Consider the following 20658-nt stretch of genomic DNA (forward strand, 5'->3'; position numbering starts at 1 on the left):
TTTGTAGTTTAAAATTTAGAGTTTATGATTTTATAGTTTATAATTTAGAGTTTATAATTTAAGGTATAGAATTTAGTATTTAGGATTTATTTTTTTATTTAGGATTTATGGTTTTAAGGCGTAAAATTTAAAATTTAAGGTATAAAATTTTATGGTGTATGATTTTAGTGTTTAGAATTTTGATATTTATAAAATTATTTTAATTGAGAATTTAATTATGATGAAAAATAACGTACAATTATGTTGATAGAGACTAATTATGGACAAGTATTATATTATTATTAATTTTATTATTTGAATTTAATTTTGGTTTTTTTGGTTAATTAATTAAATAATTATTATATAATCTATAAAATACGTAATATGGAGGTGAAAGGTTTGGTATTGTATAATAATATAAAATTAAAAGCGCATATAATACCTGTTAATTTACCAATAATGAAGATAAATACATTAACATTTTTTTATGATATATTCTATATTTTCAATGATAACTTAAAATTTCTAGATTTGTGTACATAAATAAATTTTCATTAACATGCAATTATAAAATACTTTTATGATCCGCTATGTTAAATTTACTAAATAATTTCGCATAAAAAATTATTCTTAATTTTAATTGTTAGCACTCTTTACAGATTTATTGTAGATTGATTAAAAAAATATATGGGACCTATTAGAAATTGATCCTCTTCATTTTTTTTAACAATTGAGGAAGTAAAGTGTAATCTCTCACCATTAATTTTATAAGTGGGACCAAAAATAAATATGAAAGAAGGAGCAATGAAGAGTTAGAAATCACACTTTACATTGTCAATTATTTTTAACAATTGAGAGGATCCATTCCCGAGACCTACCAATCCTGCAATCACAATTTTTTAGAATCCTCATAAAGTTGTTAATCCAACACACATTTTTATACTGGACAACTGTCAAATTTTTAAATAAGACACGTAGCTTATATACATGTAGAAGAAAATTTTTCTTCTACACCATAGCAAAACCCCAAAAAAAATCCTGCATTTAGTAGAAAATTATGATGAAAAGTTATCAAAGCGATACTGACCATAAATCTTCAAGCCCAAAAAAGTGTTCATCCTTTGCATCAATAGCTTCAAGGTGAGATGGAATGCACAAGTATAAGAGCAAGAAGTCTCTGTCATAGACATTAACAGTTTCATTTATGTTGAAAGAGAATTTACTTCTCCATCCTGAAACAAAAATAAAAGAAATTAAACACCGAAAAACACTAGACGATCTATTAAAATTTGCAAAATCTCAACAATACCTTCATCACATTAGCCTAAGAACAAACTATTCGTTATCAACATGCTAATGGAATTAAGAAGCAAGTCTCCCTAATCAAAACTTTCTACACTTCAACATCTCCCTGACCTCATCAATAATATCATTCTATTTTTCACATTTGGCAAAGAAAGAAAAGAAGCCAAACACTCTAATTCTATAATGTTAAGTTAAATAACCACAAAAGCACTTCTATCATTTCAATGTATCTACTCTATCAATCATTATTCTCACAGAAAAGTGATCTCACTTTCAACGCCATTATAGACTTATAGTATGGCTCTCAAATAACTCTTAAAATATTGTTTTTGACTATGCCATTGTTAACCATTAGCAAATAAGAAAAAAAAAAAAGAATATACAATATGTAACTAGAATTGGGGATGTACAACGTGTCTAGCTTTGTTATGTTCCACAAAATATAATCACAACACCTCCATTCAAATTGACTCAGATTTTTCATGTGCTGAATATCGATCAGCCTATTGCAACATAACCATGTTTAGAACTGGGATTAAGCTACAGAGTAAAAAATAAATGAAGAAAATCTATATGATTTACCAAACAAATTAAGCAAAATACAAATAAATTCATAAGAAAAATTTAGTAAGACATAATATTGTACATTTCAATGTAGGTGCAATTCAGTAGGCACATACAAAATCAAGCAATCACAAGTATGTAAAAGTAAATTTCAAGGTACATGAACCATACTATGAGAAGAGAGAGCCAATGAAGGATCTATATAATTATATACAATAGGTTTTGAAAATACATATTGCACTAATTGCCGTTGAGAACTTGTTTGAAAGAGTTATCATCAAGAATAAAGCATCAATGAGTATTCCTCAAAATAAAAAAATAAATAAATTTAAGAACAAACTCGATACTTGATCTGCTAGTTCTTTAGCCTCCGAACCCTTTGAAGCTTCTCCAGATTGAAGTCCAGTCGGCATTACTTGTTCAACACCTTTATCTCTCCCATCTTCTCTCTTCTTCTTTTGGTACTGATTCTCTTTCTTCCACTAAATCAATCATAAAGACTCAGACTTAAAACTAACAATTTAACTAAAGAAGAGAAAAAATAGAAGAATAGGATCTGCCTTTGTTTACAGGTAGGATAACTGACATAAAAACACCGAGATACAAAATTGTGTTTGGTAAATGAGGCATGAATAGAGATATTATATCTAGAACATTAAATTAGTGTATTTTGTATCTATTCTTGTAGAAAAGATACTAATGAAAGACGCAATTTATTTTTTATTATTTTTGTTAATTTTTTATAATTATATATATTTTTTAAATTTTTTGAATGAAAAAAATAGAATAAATTAAACTTTCATAATTTGTTTTAGTTTATCCCCAAATAAAATACAAAAACATTAATTTTTGTATCTCTATTCTTTATTTCCTATTTTTAGTATTTTTTTGTCCTATTTTTAGAATTAATTACAATGCAGCCTTACAAAACATCTCTAAAAAAATAAGAGGAAGAAGACCTCTAAAAAAGATACTACATCAAAGAGAAAAGCAAGCCAAGGAGAGAGGTTGAGTGTAGAAAAATTTTAGAATTTTGGATTGAAATTTGAAATCTCTTTGAAATTTTGAATTTGTTTGGCAAGGAAAATATGACGTTCAAACTTTTTTTTTTTATTTGGTCAGATGCGCTCAAATTTTTTTACTTGAAAAGATACGCTGGACTCATAAAGATAAAAAAAGGTCATGCATGTGTTATGGGCCACAGATTCGTTACCATAGTAAAAGTATTTATAAATAGAATCCCACTTTTTTAATCAACTTGGGTTGGTCGAGTGGTCAGCTCACTCGTCCGCTTAAGCAAGTGTCGCTATCAGCGATGAGGATTTTATTTTTTGGTTCTCTATTTGGCTTTTGTACTAAAACATACCATTTTTTTGTTGTGACTTTTTCACTTAGGAGTTGTTTGGATTTATTAAAAATGAGAGGAAAGAAAATAGGAAGAAAGAAAAAGAATAAAAAAGTAAATTTTTTATTGTTTGGACGAGGAGTGAAAATCGACTAAAACAAATATTATGTAGGTTTCATGTAAAAGTTTTCTCTCCAAAGATGAGACAAAAATAGAAGAGAAATGGGTAAAAGTTGGTGAAATTACAAATTTATCCTTTAATTAATAAAAAAAACAAAATACTTAAGGATATTAGTTTAATTTTACACTATTATAATTTTTTTTCTTTTCACTTTTTTTCCCCATCAAAACAAAAAAAATCTCTTTATTTTATTTTCATCTATTTTTTCTTTATCCAAACAACATACAAATAACTCTACTTTTCTTTTTATTTTTTTCTTCCATTTTCTTTCCTATATCCAAACAAAGTGTTAGCGAAACATGCCATAATTTTCTTTCTCTTTCTTAGGTTTTCGGTTTACTAATGGTATGTGTATTTTAAAACTTTTTTATGTATGTAGGTACTGTTTATGAGACATATGATGCGATTTGCTGAGTCTTTGATTATAATTGAATTTGATTGTTGTGATTTGGTTGGTAGAAACTATTTTAATTTCTAATTGAATAAAGTTCTTAATTTTTTCTTTTCTGAAGTTTAACCTTTGTTGTGAAAGTAGGACAATGATTGTGATTGTGAAAAACTAAAATACAATATATGGTGTCTTGTACAAGGGAACTCATTAGATTAGGAGTAAATTTTAGATATTGTATCATTAGAAAGTCAAAAATATTTTCAATAATGCTAATTGGCTAGGTAAAATAAAATAAGAATGACTGAGGGAAGGGATTTGATTGATTTTATCTCAAGATGCCTTTTGTGAAATGTGTTAGTTTAAACTTCAGAAATGTTTAAATTTCAAAAACATGGTATTGAATGCATATTTATTTTCTTTCTCCTCTATTTTCTAATGAAAACTCCTATATATTATTGTACTTTTGTTGTAATTCTTTATTTTTCATAGCATTTTGGTTCTGACATATAATAATCTATGCTATTGTAGTTTATTATTTGTGTTGCATTTAAAAATTAACAAAATTAATTACTTGCCAGAACAAGATTAAGACCAGTTCCTTTGGTGATGCACAACTTGCCAAATTATTTTTAAGTTTGTTCTACATAAGCAATCATAGAGTTGATTTTTCTATATTCTATTATGTTAGGCTCTGATGAGTAGATATTTTATACGCTTTTTGGCATCATTTTCATATAGTTTTCATTATGTTTTATTTAAGTTTTATTATGTTTTCATAGGTTTTAGTGCAAAATTCATATTTTTGGATTCTACTTTGAGTTGTTGTGCTTTATGATGATTTCAGCTATTTTCTGGCTGAAATTGAGGAGTTTGGCAAAGTCTAATTCAGAGACAGAGAAAGAACTGTAGATGCTGTCAGATTCTGACCTCCATGCACTCGAAGGAGCATTTCTGAAGCTACAGAAGTCCAAATGGTGCGCTCTCAATGGCTATGGAAAGCTAACATCCAGGTCTTTCCAGAAATATATAATAGTCTATACTTTGTTTTGGAAATAAAGATCCAAAACTGGCGTTCAACGCCAGCCACCAACCCCATTCCTAGCGTCCAACGCCCCAGAGAGAGTAGCTAGCGTCCAACGCCCATTCAGAAGTCCCAAGCTGGCGTCCAACACCCCAGAGGGAGTACCAACTCGTGGCTTCACTCAAACTTAGCCCAAACACTCACCAAGTGGGCCTGAAAAGTAGATTTTTGCACTACAAGACTAGATTATCTTATTTTTGTAATTCTTAGTTATCAGATTAGTATATATAGGAGAAGATCACCCTTGTTTAGGGGTTTCGCCAATCTTCTTCCTCACTTTTACATTCGAACACTATTCTATATACAGTATGAGTCACTAACCTCCTAGGTTAAGGTTAGAAGCTCTGCTGATTCTTATGGATTAATAATATCACTATTCTATTTCCATCTACGCTTGATTCCATTCTAAGATGTATCTTCGTTCTTCATCCTAATGAATTGGGAGTGTAACTTGACCATCATCCCTATTTCACATGGGTTCGTGCGAGTCCTTGACGGGATAGTACTGAACCACAAACTTGATTATACATCTTTTAGACGGCTAATCCACGACTTCGTTGGGTACTTGGAGACATCAGTACAGCCGAGGTACGGGGCGATTAGGGCCTTTGTGGTATAGGCTAGAACCAAGACGCGACATTCTCTGATCCGAAAGATTCGACCTTGTCTGTGGCGCTTTTAGTAGGATCACCAAGGGAATTGACTGCAGGAGCTTTACCCCCGTTCAGATTGGATGACCGCTGACCCGGCGTTTGATCTGAAGTAGAGGAGATTAATAACCGTTGGCCCGACGTTAATCATTTACAGTCTGCCATGGAATGAATCATCAGAAGTTGGAGTAAATGGTGAGAAAAGTTGATCCAGAAGGAAGAAACATCTCCGAAGCCTCAACCGTTCTATCATCACTGATTTCACACCTATCTAGTAACGTTTTATTTATTTATTCTGTTTTATGCGTTTTTCGTGACAACTATCATTTTCTCTAATTGCCTGATTAAGATCTACAAGATAGCCATTGCTTGTTCAAACCAACAATCTCCGTGGGATCGACCCTCACTCACCTGAGGTATTACTTGGACGACCCGGTGCACTTGTCGGTCTATCTGTGCAAATATTACGGAGTCAATTTTGTGCACCAAGTTTTTGGCGCCGTTGCCAGTGATTGTTTGGATTTGACAAACTACCGGATTATCTTGTTGCTTAGATTAGGTACTTTTTACTATTTTGTTTTGTGTCTTTTGTTTTCTTTTCAAAAATTTTTCAAAACCTTTTCTTTTCTTTATTAATCTTTGTCTTTTGTCCTTGTTCTTGTTAAAAATTTGAACTTTCTTGTTTTCTTTTTCCAAAAATTTTTAAAAATTGTGTCTTTTGTTTGAGTCTAGTGTCAGTTCTTAAGTTTGGTGTCCTTTGTGTGTTCTTTATTTTCTTTAAATTTTGAAATTTGTTCTTGAGTGTTCTTTTTGATATTCAAGTTGTTCTTGTTTCTTTTCTTGTTTTGATCTTAAAAATTTTAAGTTTGGTGTCTTTTGGTATTTTTCTTTTTAATTTTCGAAAATTAGTATCTTTTGGTCTAAAAATTTTTAAGTTTGGTGTCTTTTAGTTGTTTTTCTCTTTCTTCATTAATTCGAAAAATAAAAAAATATCTTTTCTATCTTCATTCAAATTTTCGAAAATCTTAGTCCCTTTTTCTTATCTTGATTTAAAAATTTTAAGTTTGGTGTTTTCTTGTTAGTAAAGATTAAATTTTGAATTTCAAATCTTATCTTTTCATAACTTTTTCAAATCTTTATCTTATCTTTTTATCTTTCTTTAAATTTAAAAAAATATTATCTTATCTTATTTCAAATTCAAATTAAAAAAAAAAACTCAATTTCAAAATTAAATCTTTTTCAAAAATCAAATTTTAAATCTTTTTCAAATCTTCACCATATCTTATCTTTTCAACTTATCTTATCTTGTTTTAATTTCAATTTTTTTTTAAATCAAATCTTTTTCAAATATCCTATCTTATCTTATTTTCAAATCTTTCTTAATTAGTTACTTGCTTTATCTTATTTTAATTTTAAAAGTTTGATTTCTTTTTCTATCTTTTTCAAAACCTCCTAACTAATTTCTCTCTCTTCTATTTTTGAAAATTTCTTACCTCTTTCTCTCTTCTTTTTCGAAAATGATCTTTCAATTTTCAATTCTTTTTAGTTAATTATCTTTTAAGTTCCTTCTTGTTTCTCGAATTCAATAAATAGATAAAATAAAGAGGTAAATACCAAGTTGGTACCCGAAAGATTCTGACACTGACAAAATGGTACCTGACTTTTGTTATTGACAAAATGGTCCCTAAAAGATTTTAAAATTTGACAAGCATGTCCCCGAGCTCGCCGAAGCAAATCTCTTACAAGCACAATGCTGACATGGCCACCGTATTTTCGTGACCTGGAAAACCACCCCCCAAACCCTAATCCCTCCCTCCCCAACACAGACTCCCCCTCCATCTCCCTTCCTATCGCAACCCTCCCCCTACCCAACGCAACCCCCTCCCCCTCCTTCCCTATCACAGCTCCCTAATGCACACTCCCCTCTTCCCTTTCCCTCCCATTGCAGCCCCCTTCCCTCTCCCTCCTCTTTCATCAAGTTCATCAAGTCAGGCCTCAATTCATTGTTGCAGAACCTCTCATACTCTGCTTTGTTCCCTCCTTTCTTCTTTACCTCAACCACTACAAGCTTCGACATCAGCTCGAATATCTCAACAGCAATTGTCAATAGACCTGTCAAGCCTTCCCTTCTTCCTTCCAAGCTCACCCTGCAATCCTTCTTCCTCACCGAGAATCTAACCAAGTGTGCAATCTCCTCCAATTTCGATATAATCTTTCCAACCGGCGCCGACGTCACAAACCTCGCCTCGTCCCCTTTCTCCTCGAACAATCCAGACAGATCGAATCCCTTGGAAAATAAAATTATGTCAAACGCATTCAAACTCGTAGACCGAGGCAAAAGAGCATTGCTAACTATGTCTTCTTTTAATCTCAACCTCATAATCAAATTCAGCGTAATCCAAAACAGAAGCGTTGTCATCGTCTCCACATTTACTGATATTTAAAGGATGATTCCTGCTATTAATGCTATTAACATTATGTGTTGGGGAGGGGGCTGTGATGGGGCGGGAAAGGGAAGGAGGGAGTGTGCGTTGGGGTTAGAGGGCTGCGATGGGAGGGAAAGGGAAGGGGAGAGTGTGTGTTGGAGGGCTGCGATGGGGAGGGAGAGGAAAGGAGGGCTGCGATGGGAGGGAGGGGGAGGGGGTTACATTGGGTAGGGGGAGGTTTGCATTAGGGAGGGAGGGATTAGGGTTTGGGGGTGGTTTGCCAAGTCACCAAAATACGGTGGCCATGTCAGCATTGTGCTTACCGGAGATTTGCTCTGGCGAGCTTAGGGACACGCTTGTCAAATTTTAAAATCTTTTAGGAACCATTTTGTCAATAACAAAAGCCAGGTACCATTTTGTCAATGCTAGAATCTTTCGGGTACCAATTTGGTATTTACCTCTAAAATTAAAACAAAAATATTTTAAGTCTAGTTTCTCTTTTTACTTCTTAATTTTTGAATTCTTTTACCCCCTCTATTTGAATTCTTCTTCTCATTCCTCTACCCTCATTCTTTTTTCTTTTTTATATCTCACAGAAAGTTCTCTATACTTTGACATAGAAATCCCCATTCTCTTTCTTTCTTGTTTTTTTTCTTGTTTATGAGTAGGAATAGAGATAAAAAACCTCTCTTTGATCCTGATCCTGAACCTGAGAGGACCATAAGGAGACGTTTACAACAAGTTACACAACACTCCAGAGAAAATCTCACAGAACTTTTCGAACAAGAAACTGAAAATACAAACATGGCAGCCGATCAGAATCATGGAGGAGATGCAAGGAAGGTTATTGGTGACTTCACTGCACCCACTTCTGACTTCTATGGAAGAAGTATCTCACATACATGCCATTAGAGCAAATAACTTTGAGCTTAAATCTTAGTTAGTCTCTCTAATGCAACAGAATTGCAAATTTCATGGACTTCCACTGGAAGATCCACATCAATTCCTATCTGAATTCTTGCAAATATGTGATACTGTTAAGACCAATAGAGTGGATCTTGAGGTTTACAGACTTATGCTTTTCCCTTTTGCTGTTCGAGACAGAGCTAGGATGTGATTGGATTCTCAACCCAAAGAAAGCCTATACTTTTGGGAAAAGTTGGTCAATACTTTCTTGGCCAAGTTCTTTCCACCCTAAAAGATGAGCAAGCTCAGGGTGAAAGTACAAACTTTCAAACAGAAAGAGGGTGAATCCCTCTATGAAGCTTAGAAAAGATACAAGCAACTGATTAGGGAATATCCTCTTGATATGATCTCAGAATGGACTATCCTAGGTATCTTCTATGATGGTCTATCTAAGATGTCCAAGATGTCATTAGACTATTCTGCTAGTGGATCACTCCACTTGAAGAAAACGATTGAAGAGGCACAAGAACTCATTGAAATAGTTGCAAACAACCAATTTATGTACATTTCTAAGGGAAATCCTGTGAACAATGGGGTAGCTCAGAAGAAAGGAGTCCTGGAGGTTGACACTCTGAATGCCATATTGGCTCAGAACAAGATCTTGGCCCAACAGTAGGTTAATATGAACTTTTAGCATCTGACTGGAATGCAAGCTGCAACTAGCAGCACTCAAGACACCTCCTGTGATGGAGATGCTTATGATCCAGATCAACCCATAATGGAAAAGGTGAATTACATGGGAGAACCCTATAGAAACACCTATAACTCCTCATGGAGAAATCATCCTAACCTTTCATGGAGAGATCAACAGAAGCCTCAACAAGGCTTCAACAATAATCAAGGTGGAAGAAACCAGAATAAGTTTAATAATAAACCATTTTCTTCTTCTCAGCAAAACATGGAGACTTCTAAGCAGAGCCTTTCTGACTTAGAAACCATAGTCTCTGAACTCTCTAAGACCACTCATAGTTTCATAACAGAAATTAGGTGCTCCATCAGAAATCTGGAGGTACAAGTTGGTCAGCTAAGCAAGAGAATTCTTGAAACCCCTTGATAAACCACTATTTTATGGTTTATAATGTGTTTAATTGTGCGGTTTTATCATGATCTTTACCCACTTATTCATATGATTAGCATGCATTTATATTTCCTTTCTAAAATTATTACATGATTGAAAACTTTCTTCCTAGAGATTTTTAATTATGTATTTTAATTCTCCTTTATTCCATTAGATGCCTTGATCTATGTGTTAAGTGTTTCAGGCTTTATAGGGCATGAATGAGTTGGAGATTGGAAAGGAAGCTTGCAAAAATGGAAGGAACACAAGAAATTAAGGAGATGACCAGCAAGAAGTGACGCGGCCGCATGGCTCACATGACCGCGCGGATTGGAATAGCACAAGTGACGCGGAGGCGTGGACGACGCGCTCGCGTGGCAAAGCAAAACGCCGCATGACGCGTCTGCATGAATGACGCGATTACGTGACATGCGCGATCTGCATAATCTGCAGAATTCGCTGGGGGCGATTTTGGGCCCTGTTTTGACCCAGTTTTCGGCCCAGGAAAGCAGACTAGAGCCAGAGAACATGCAGAAACCAAAAACAACATTCATTCTACACAGTTTTTAGTTTTTAGATCTAGTTTTACTCATCCTCTAGGTTTTCTCTCTACACATTCATAGTTTTTAGGATTTTTATTTCGATTGCTCTTTGCATTGGGACATTGAGAAGAGTTATTACCTCATCAAGACTTCGTCATTCTAGTTCGTTTTCTTTACTTGGCTATACTCTTTCATGTCCTTTAATTTACTCAATTTTATTATTGAATTATTTTAGAATTTATTAATACAAGAGCTACTTTTATTTTTAATTGATTCCTTTGAGTTTTATTTATCATGTCTTTCATTAGTTCCCTTCCCTATGTTATGTGTTCCATATTCACAATGAGTGAGTAGTTCCCTAACTTGATGGGGAGTTGATTGAAAAGAACCCTTGAGTTGGAATACTCAGAAGAGAGATTGTAATTGGGTTTACTGTTGGATGGCTCTCTAGTCACTAACGCCAGTCCTTCCAAGTAAGCGGATTGGGACTTGTGAGTAGAAACATCATTCCAACTTGTTTGACTTTCCCTTAGTTAGTAAGGGATAACTAAATAGAACGACCTTCAATTATCAATTAATCTTGAGAGTACTGCAACAAGAATAGGGCTTCCAACTAATCTACTCCCAGTCAAGGCTTTTATTTAAATTACTTAATTTCTCCAATTTAATTTCCTGTTTATTCAACTCAAACTCTTTATGAAAATATCTGATTTATAAAATAGCACACCTTTCTACAACTCGTTGGGAGACGACTTGGGATTCATACTCCCAGTATTTTAATTTTAATTTTTTGTGACAACCCTTCTAAATTGATAAGCGGATTTCTGGTTGGTTAAGAACTATACTTGCAACGAACAACTTATATCAATTCTTAATTAGCCAATTTCTGCCACGTCAATTTTTGGCGCCGTTGCCGGGGAGTTACAATAGAGTGCTAAAGTTATTAATTGGATTTTATTTATATGCATTTTATTTTATCTTGCTACCATGAGCTGCTTGTTTCTTTCGTTAGATGACGCGTTCACTTCCTGATCCAAACTTGCTAGTATTCGATCCTGAGATTGAAAGAACTATTTCACGAATAAGGCAAGCTCGGCGTCGGTTAGTCCTCTCTGAGGGCGGATCTGAAACGTCACTTGAGAAAGAAACCAGCCCCCGTTCTACTGATTTAGTTGATTTACGTGCAGGTAACATGACAGCAGCTAGGAGAGTTACTATCCAGGAGGCTGGAGCCCCTGATTTTACAATACAACCATTTCAAGCGCATCACCCAGCGGTGACTACAGACTTTGAAATAAAGACCGCACTGCTCAATTTGATGCCCAAGTTTCATGGCTTACCTGCTCAAGAGCCTATCAATCACCTGAGAGATTTTCAAGCAGCCTGTTCTACTATCAGGCGTGATGGTGCAGATAAAACTTCAATTTTGCTGAAAGATTTCCCGTTTTCTCTTAAGGGAAAGGCAAGAGAGTGGTATTACACTCAACCAGCAGCAACTGTATCCAACTGGGATACACTGAGAAGAGAATTCTTGGAAAAATTCTTTCCAGCTGAAGTTATTGATAAACTGAGGAAAGACATTTCCATGATTGTTCAGGATAAATCTGAGACTCTCTATGAATACTGGGAGCGCTTCAATAATCTTCTGGAAGCATGCCCCCACCGTATGATTGACAAGATAGTGTTACTCGGTTACGTCACACAGGACATGAGGCCCCAAGATAAGACCACATTGGAAAGTGCTAGCAATGGGTCTATGAAAAAGTACAAGACCACTGACGAGGCATGACAATTGATCAGCGACTTAGTTGAATCTACTCGGAATCACAGGCAGAAACAAGGCCGTTCAAAAGCCGTTGCAGAAGTATCCTCTAGCAGAGAGACTGCTGCTCTGACTCAGAGTATCTGTGAAATGACCAACTTGCTGAAGTAGATGCAATTGAATCAACAACAAGTTCAGCAAGCTCAACCCTCTCCACCACAGCAAAACCAACAGTTAGTCCCACAGAGAGTTTTCAGAATCTATGCTGATTATAGCCACTATACTGATGAATATCCGCAGCTCCAGCAGGAAGACAACACCGTAGCAATCACTCATAACTTCTATAACCGCTCCAACCAAAGGTACAATCAAGGTGGCAATTACAACCATGGATGGCAGGATAATTCTAACCAGAATTGGAGGGACAACAACAACAGAGGAGGCAAAGGCAATCAGGGAAATCAGAGGTGGAATAATAACAACAACAGGCAGCAGAACCAGAACCAGCCTTACAGAGCACCTCACCTAAGACAATCCCAAGGACCACAGAATACCCAACAGCAGACCTCTCAAATTACTTATCCTTCCTCATCTTCTAATGATGATTTACTACAATCTATTGATCGGAGACAACAGACCATGGAAAATAACATTAATGCCACTCTAAATGGTCTGAACGCTACTCTGCAAGCTCTTGTCTCACAGATTGGATCAATGAATAACTCCAATAACCAGCCTTTAAGCTCCAGTGAAATCCCCTCTCAACCATTACCCAATCCCAAGGGTGGCATTAATGCCATCACCCTGAGGTCCGGAACCACACTGCAGGAGAGGAATCAGGAGGAGCCAAGCCTACCAGAACACGCCTCAGCTGAAGAGGTAGTGGAAATAGAAGATGCTGAAGAGGAAGAGGACATACAGGACATAGCTGAAAAAGAAGAAGTTCAACCACAGAAAGAAGCACCACAGGGCGCAGATACTGCAGAAGACACCACTCCTATCCCATTTCCACAACTTGCAAGGAAGCCCAGGAAGCAGCTGGAACCTGATCCCAAAATGGTAGAGATATTCAAAAAGGTTGAGGTAACTGTTTCTCTTTTTTATGTTATTCAACAGGTACCTAAATATGCAAAGTTTCTAAAAGATTTATGTATACATAAAGACAAAATTAATGAATTAGAAACTATTCCTTTAGGTAGTTCCATATCTGCTTTAATGGGAGGTTTACCTGAAAAGTGTAGTGACCCAGGTCCTTGTATAGTTAATTGTACTATTGGTAGTGTGATAATTTCTGATTGCATGTGTGATTTAGGAGCATGTGTGAGTATAATGCCTTTGTCTATATGTGATATCTTGAGGCTCCCTCCCTTAAAAAGGTCGGCAGCTCGTTTTGTGTTAGCAGATAAGAGCATTATTACAGTGGTTGGAGTTGCTGAAGATGTATTAGTGGGCATTAAGGGACTCACATTCCCCACTGATTTTTATATTCTGAAGATGCCCCAAAATGACTCAAAGAAGCCATCATCAATCCTACTTGAAAGACCTTTCCTGAAGACATCAAAGTTCAAATTGGATGCTTTTTCAGGAACATACTCTTTTGAAATAGATGGCCGATTAGTAAGTTTCAACCTGAATGGAGTTATGAAGCACCCTCCAGAAGATCATTCTATCTTCCAGTGTGACATCATAGATGAAACTGTAGCTGAAGTTCACCAGGAAGAATTAGAGGAGAAGCATACAGGACAAGGTCCAAGTGTGGGGACATTCTCAGAGGACAATGACAGTGCTTTACCATTGTTACCAGCTCCAGACAACCCAGAGCCTGACCATGATCAGAAGTTAGACTTGAAACCCCTTCCTCCACACCTCAAATATGCTTACCTTGAGGACAAGCAACAGTGTCCAGTTACCATTGCAAGGGAACTCACTTCTCAACAAGAAGAGCAGTTACTTAGTGTGCTGAGGAAGCACAAGAAGGAAATTAGGTGGAGTTTGGCAGATATAGTAGGCATCAACCCTCAAGTATGTGAGCACAGAATATTTTTAGAAGAGGGAGCAAGGCCCGTTCGTCAATCCCAGAGAAGACTGAACCCCACTATCTTAGAGGTTGTCAAAAAGGAAGTGACCAGACTACTGGAGGCAGATATCATCTATCCCATCTCAGACAGTGAATGGGTAAGCTCAGTACAAGTAGTACCAAAGAAGTCTGGAGTCAATACAGTGAAGAATGAGCATGGAGAGCTCATAGCAACCAGAGTACAGAACGCTTGGAGGGTCTGCATTGACTACAGACGCCTCAACCAAGCAACCCGTAAGGATCACTATCCTCTTCCATTCATTGATCAAATACTGGATCGCCTGTCAGGTAAATCACATTATTGTTTTCTAGATGGTTACACAGGTTATTTTCAGATTCATATAGCTCCTGAGGATCAGGAAAAGACTACTTTTACATGCCCTTTTGGGACTTATGCTTACAAGAGAATGCCCTTTGGCTTGTGCAATGCACCAGCTACCTTCCAAAGGTGCATGATGAGTATTTTCTCTGATCTTATTGAGGACTGTATGAAAGTTTTTATGGATGATTTTAGTGTTTATAGTGATTCCTTTAGCCTTTTCTTAGATGGATTATCTAGAGTATTAGATAGATGTGTCAGTACAAACCTTGTATTAAATTTTGAAAAATGTCACTTTATGGTTAAACAAGGGATTGTACTAGGACATGTTGTGTCTAATACTGGCATTTCTGTAGATCCAGCAAAGGTGGATGTTATTTCTAGTTTACCTTACCCCTCTTCTGTGAGGGAAGTCCGCTCGTTCCTTGGCCATGCAGGTTTTTACAGGAGATTCATTAAGGACTTTGATGACAAGTCATCTTAGCCTAGTTTCACTAGCCTTTTTCTTTTGTTTTCATTTAGTTTTATGCACTTTCTTGCATTATAAATTAGCCATTTGAATTGGAATTGCTTGGTTTCCTTAAATCAATCAACCACCTTTTAATTGATACAAAATCATGAGGTTCAAGCCAACTTTAGTTGATAATTAATTGATTTATAAACCTTGTGAATTTTGTGATACTTTGATTGGTTGTTTTGATTACTTGTAGGTGAAGAAAGGAAACAAAAGGTGTGCCAACATTATGGAAGAAGGTTGCAAGAATGGGTTTGAGAAAATGGAATTCACGTTTGAGCTAACGTTTGCCTCAAACGTCAATTCAAACGTGAGTAGCAGTTGAAGAACACCCTGGGGAAAAGCCAACGTTTGCGCCAACGTTTGCCTCAAACGTGAGGTCAAACGTTGGCTCCAAAAGAGAAGATAATTGAAGCTCCTGGAAAGCAATGTTTGAGCCAACGTTTGCCTCAAACGTGAGGTCAAACGTTGGCTCCAAAAGAGAAGAGAATTGAAGCTCCTGGGAAGGCAACGTTTGCGCCAACGTTTGCCTCAAACGTGAGGTCAAACGTTGGCGCCAAAGAGAAGAGAAATGGCATCCCTGGAGGCAGCAACGTTTGAGCCAACGTTTGACTCAAACGTGAGGTCAAACGTTGGCACCAAACAGCATAAAAGGGCATACTTCAAACAAGAATAACTTGAGTTGTAGATGTCCAATTGAGGTGATTCCAAGTGGGTTAGAAAGCTGACATTCAGAGCTTTCCAACCATATATAATAGTCTCTATTGGGCACAAAATTGACAACACAACAAGAGGACAAAGTAGCCCCCAAGAAGCATACAAGAAGGGAGGTCCACGTTTGAGCTCACGTTTGACCTCAAACGTTGAGCCAAACATGGAAGACAGCACATGGCCTAGCTGCATAATGCCTCACTCAAGTAACGTTTGAGTCAACGTTTGCCTCAAATGTTGGCTCAAACGTGAATGGTTCATGGCCTGGTTCACTAATGGATTTCCTCCCAACACCAAGAGCAATCAACAGAGGCCACTATCAACCCAATTCCATCAAGGCTAAAGGCCCAATTCAAAGCTTAATGATCATTTGAAGAAAGTGTATAAATAGCTTAGGATTTGAAGTTTTTGGAGAGCTTCCCTTTTAGTTTTTCATAATAGCTTTCTTTTCAGTTTTGCTCAGAGCTCACCTTTATTTTTCTTAGCATTGTTGTTTAATTCAAAAGAATTTGGGAGGAGAATTGATCTCTCTTCTTCCTTGTTCTTGCCCAGCACTCTTTACTTTTCTTGTCTTGGATTTTGGGTGGAGAATTGAAGAAATTCTGTTTCAATCTCACCTTGGGATCTTGTTTAATTTTCTGCTTAATTGAATTTCAGTTTCGGTTCATTGCTTTTCATCTACTTTCTTTGCAATTTACAATTTCCTTTGCAATTGTTCTTGTTGGATCTAGGAAGGCATTGAGATCTAGACTTGGTTTTCTAGTCTCTTGGGTCCTGAGATCCAAATTTCCCATTTCCCATTCCCTGTTTTGCTCATTTACAATTCTGTTTCTAGATCTGATTCAATCCAAGTGTTCTTCTATTCCTTTGCTTGTTGCAATTTCACATTTCCTTGTTTAATTTCTGCAGATCCAACTCCCCATTCCCTTTACAATTCAAGTCATTTACATTTCTTGCACTTTAAGATTCTGCAATTTACATTTCTTGCGTTCTAAGTTTCTGCCAATTTAATTCCTTGTTCTTTAAGATTCAACACTTTTATTTTCCGTTCTCTTTGATTTTCTGCAATCTACCCCTCTCCCTTTACTTTTCATGCAATTTAATTTCTGTTAATCACAAATCACTCAACCAACACTTGATTCGCTTGACTAAATCAACCACTAAACTAAAATTGCTCAATCCTTCAATCCCTGTGGGATCGACCTCACTCACGTGAGTTATTATTACTTGATGCGACCCGGTGCACTTGCCGGTGAGTTTTGTGTCGGATCGTTTTCCGCACATCAAGTTTTTGGCGCCGTTGCCGGGGATTGATTAGATTGACAATGATTACGTGAAGTGGAGATCTAGATCAAGCACTTTTTCTTTTCTAATCGTGGACTAACCCACTAACTGTTCGAATTTTTGCTTAAACTAAACTTCATTCTAGCAATAGATTGAAGTGATTTTGTTGGTGTTTCTTTTGTTTTATTTGTATGTCAGGTATAGGGAGATCCGTTCCTGTTTTATGTGAAGCTGACCAGAGAACTCTTAGAAGGTTAAGAAGAGCCGAAAGAGGGCAAAATATTGTTGGAGAAGAAGAATCTGAGGAAGAATATCACGAGATGGAAGGAGATACATCTAATCCAGGAGGAGGAGTTAACAATCATCCACAACAGAGGAGAGTATTGGCCTCCTACACCTTTGCAAATGCTAGACATTGTGGAAGCAGCATTCTCACCCCTAATGTCAATGCAAATAACTTTGAACTGAAGCCACAACTCATCACATTGGTCCAGAACAACTGCTCATTTGGGGGAGGACCATTGGAGGATCCAAATCAACATCTATCTACCTTCTTAAGGATTTGTGACACTGTCAAATCCAATGGCGTGAATCCTGAAACCTACAAGCTTCTGCTGTTCCCGTTCTCATTAAGGGACAAGGCCGCACAATGGCTTGAAACTTTTCCCCAAGGAAGTATCACTAGTTGGGATGACTTGGTGACTAAATTTCTAGCCAAAATTTATCCACCCCAAAGAGTCATCAGGCTGAAAACCGAGGTGCAGACATTCACACAATTAGATGCCGAATCCTTGTATGAAGCATGGGAGAGGTACAAAGCCTTAATCAGAAAATGTCCCCCAGAGATGTTCAATGAATGGGACCTGCTGCAAAATTTCTATGAAGGCCTGACATTGAAATCTCAGGAGGCATTAGATCATTCTGCTGGAGGTTCACTACAACTGATGAAAACTGCTGAGGAAGCCCAGAATCTTGTGGACATGGTGGCCAACAATCAATATTTCTTTGCTCATCAAAGAAACCGCCAACCATCACAAAGGAGAGGAGTAATGGAGCTAGAAGGAGTAGACTCAATCTTGGCTCAAAACAAGATGATGCAGCAGCAAATTCAACAACAATTTGAACAAATGGCCAAGAGGATTGATAGCCTCCAAGTTGCAGCAGTTAACACAAGCCAACCATCATCCACATGGGTGCAAAATGAAGAGACTCAAGAGGAGCAGCAGTAAGAACAAGTCCAGTACATGCACAACCAAAACTCTGGACAGAATGAAGTGTATGGAGACACATACAATCCATCCTGGAAGAACCACCCGAACCTCAGATGGGGAGACAATCACAACCAGAACCAACAACCATGGCAGAGGAACTCAAACCAAAACACTTCAAGAAACAACCAAAACCACAACCAGCAGCAAACTAACCAAAACCCTTACAGAAAACCTCAAAACAACTACTCCAACCCCAACCATTATCAATCCAATAACCAACCCACCAACCAAAATGCCTACCATCCACCAACCACACCTCACAACCCACCACAAGTGTCACCAGAATCTCAAAGAATCACTAACTTGGAAACCTTGATGGATAAGATGTGGAAGCACCAAGAAATAACAACCAAGAACCATGAAGCTTCCATGAAGAGCTTAGAGAGGCAGATTGGGCAAATCTCCAAACAGATTTCTGTTGAGAAACCTTCAAGTTCACTTCCGAGTGACACCATTCCTAATCCAAAAGAAGAGTGCAAAGCTATACAATTACGGAGTGGAAAAACATTGATAGACAACAACAAGGAGGTAACCAAGAAGCCTTTGGATAGCAACAAAGAATCATCAGAGAAAGGGGAAGCTAGCAATGAAGACATGACAACAAGAAGAAGTGCCCCAGAGAAGCTCAAAGAGAAAGACAACCAGCCACATAGTTCAAAGGAAGTGATTCAGGGACAGCAGCAAGTGGAGAAGAGCATTACACCTCCACTACCACACCCTCAGAGGTTCAACAAAGAGACTAAGGACCAACACTTTCATAAGTTTCTTGAGACTTTCAAGAAGCTAGAAATCAATATTCCCTTGGCCAAAGCATTGGAACAGATGCCCTTATATGCCAAGTTCTTGAAGGAACTCATTAACAAGAAAAGAAGCTGGCTGGAGAAGGAGACTGTACTTCTCTCTGAAGAATGCAGTGCACTCATCAGAAAAGGACTCCCTCCCAAGTTGGAAGATCCGGGAAGTTTCTTCCTACCTTGTACCATTGGAAGTCTATTTATCAACAAGGGGATGTGCGATTTAGGAGCAAGCATAAATCTGATCCCATCCTCTTTAGTGAAAAAGCTTGGCATAGAGAAGGTGAAACCAATACAGATGTCATTGGAATTGGTGGACCAGTCAGTAGTACATCCCAAAGGAGTGATCGAAAACCTTTTAGTTAAGATTGACAAGTTCATTTATCCTGCGGATTTTATAATCTTGGAAACAGAAGAAGAAGGAAACAATTCGATTATCTTGGGAAGGCCATTCTTAGCTACCGCCAGAGCCATCATAGATGTAGAGCAAGGAGAACTAACTCTTAGGATGCATGAGGAAAGCATTACTCTGAAAGTGTTCCCAGAACGACAAAATTCTGAAGGAAGAAGCCAAGTCATCAATGACTGTTTCTCAAGGCAAGTAATCAACACTTCAGTAAAGCAGAAAAATGAACAGATGCAAGGAAAAGAAGGCACTCAAAAAGAAATTTGGAAAATAACCAAGAAGGAAAGTGCCACAACTAAAGCTACTGTCAAGGAGGAAAGGTTAACCAGAAAAAGGAAGAAAAATAAGAAGAAGGCTCACAAAGGGTGGAAGAATAAAAAAATCCCAACATAAGGGCTCTCCAAAGGTGACAAAGTGCAGTTAGTCTATCAACAACTGGGCGCAAGCCAACAGACTGATGATTACTATACTGTGAGCAAAATAATCTCATTAGAACATGCTGAGATAGAACATCAAGCTACAAAGAAGAAGCTCACAGTCAGAGGGGACAAATTGAGGCACTACAACCATCAACCACCATAAAAGAAAGCCCCAATGTCAAGCTAGTGACAATAAAAGAGCGCTCCATGGGAGGCAACCCATGATTTAAGATTTCTGTTATTTTAAATTCAATAGGCTATGATCATCCAGCATGATATTTTTTTCACGAGTGCAAACATTGTTTTAAAACATATGCCAAGACTTCTAAGTTTGGTATGCCTTCGAGCACACTAAATTAGTTTTTCAAACAATCTTAGACCATATGCTTAGTCATTCTGATAAAGCATATGACCAAACATTAAGTTTGGTGTCTGCATATGTAGAGCTTTCAAAAGAACAGTTCTTGATTAATGAAACAACAATCATGCACCGATGATCATAAGTAATTTTTTTGGCATTCCTTATGAATAGATAACCAAGAGTGACATTAAGATTTCAAAAATACTAGTTGGAGGAAGAAATATTTTGGATTATATGGCCAAACATTAAGTTT

The 20658-nt window shown here is 36.8% G+C and overlaps 1 non-coding gene and 1 pseudogene across 1 annotated transcript; one reads left to right on the top strand and one right to left on the bottom strand.

The window, feature by feature from the left end:
- Positions 1–12051: 12051 nt before the first annotated feature.
- Positions 12052–12155, bottom strand: LOC148573379 (small nucleolar RNA R71). Its single transcript, XR_015905833.1, has one exon. It is a non-coding gene; the product is annotated as a small nucleolar RNA R71 (small nucleolar RNA).
- Positions 12156–17999: 5844 nt separating this feature from the next.
- On the top strand, positions 18000–20207 carry LOC148573380 (uncharacterized; annotated as a pseudogene).
- Positions 20208–20658: the final 451 nt, after the last annotated feature.

This window comes from Arachis ipaensis, chromosome B2, assembly GCF_059453495.1.
Source record: "Arachis ipaensis isolate K30076 ecotype BB chromosome B2, ASM5945349v1, whole genome shotgun sequence".
NCBI classification, from domain to species: domain Eukaryota; kingdom Viridiplantae; phylum Streptophyta; class Magnoliopsida; order Fabales; family Fabaceae; genus Arachis; species Arachis ipaensis.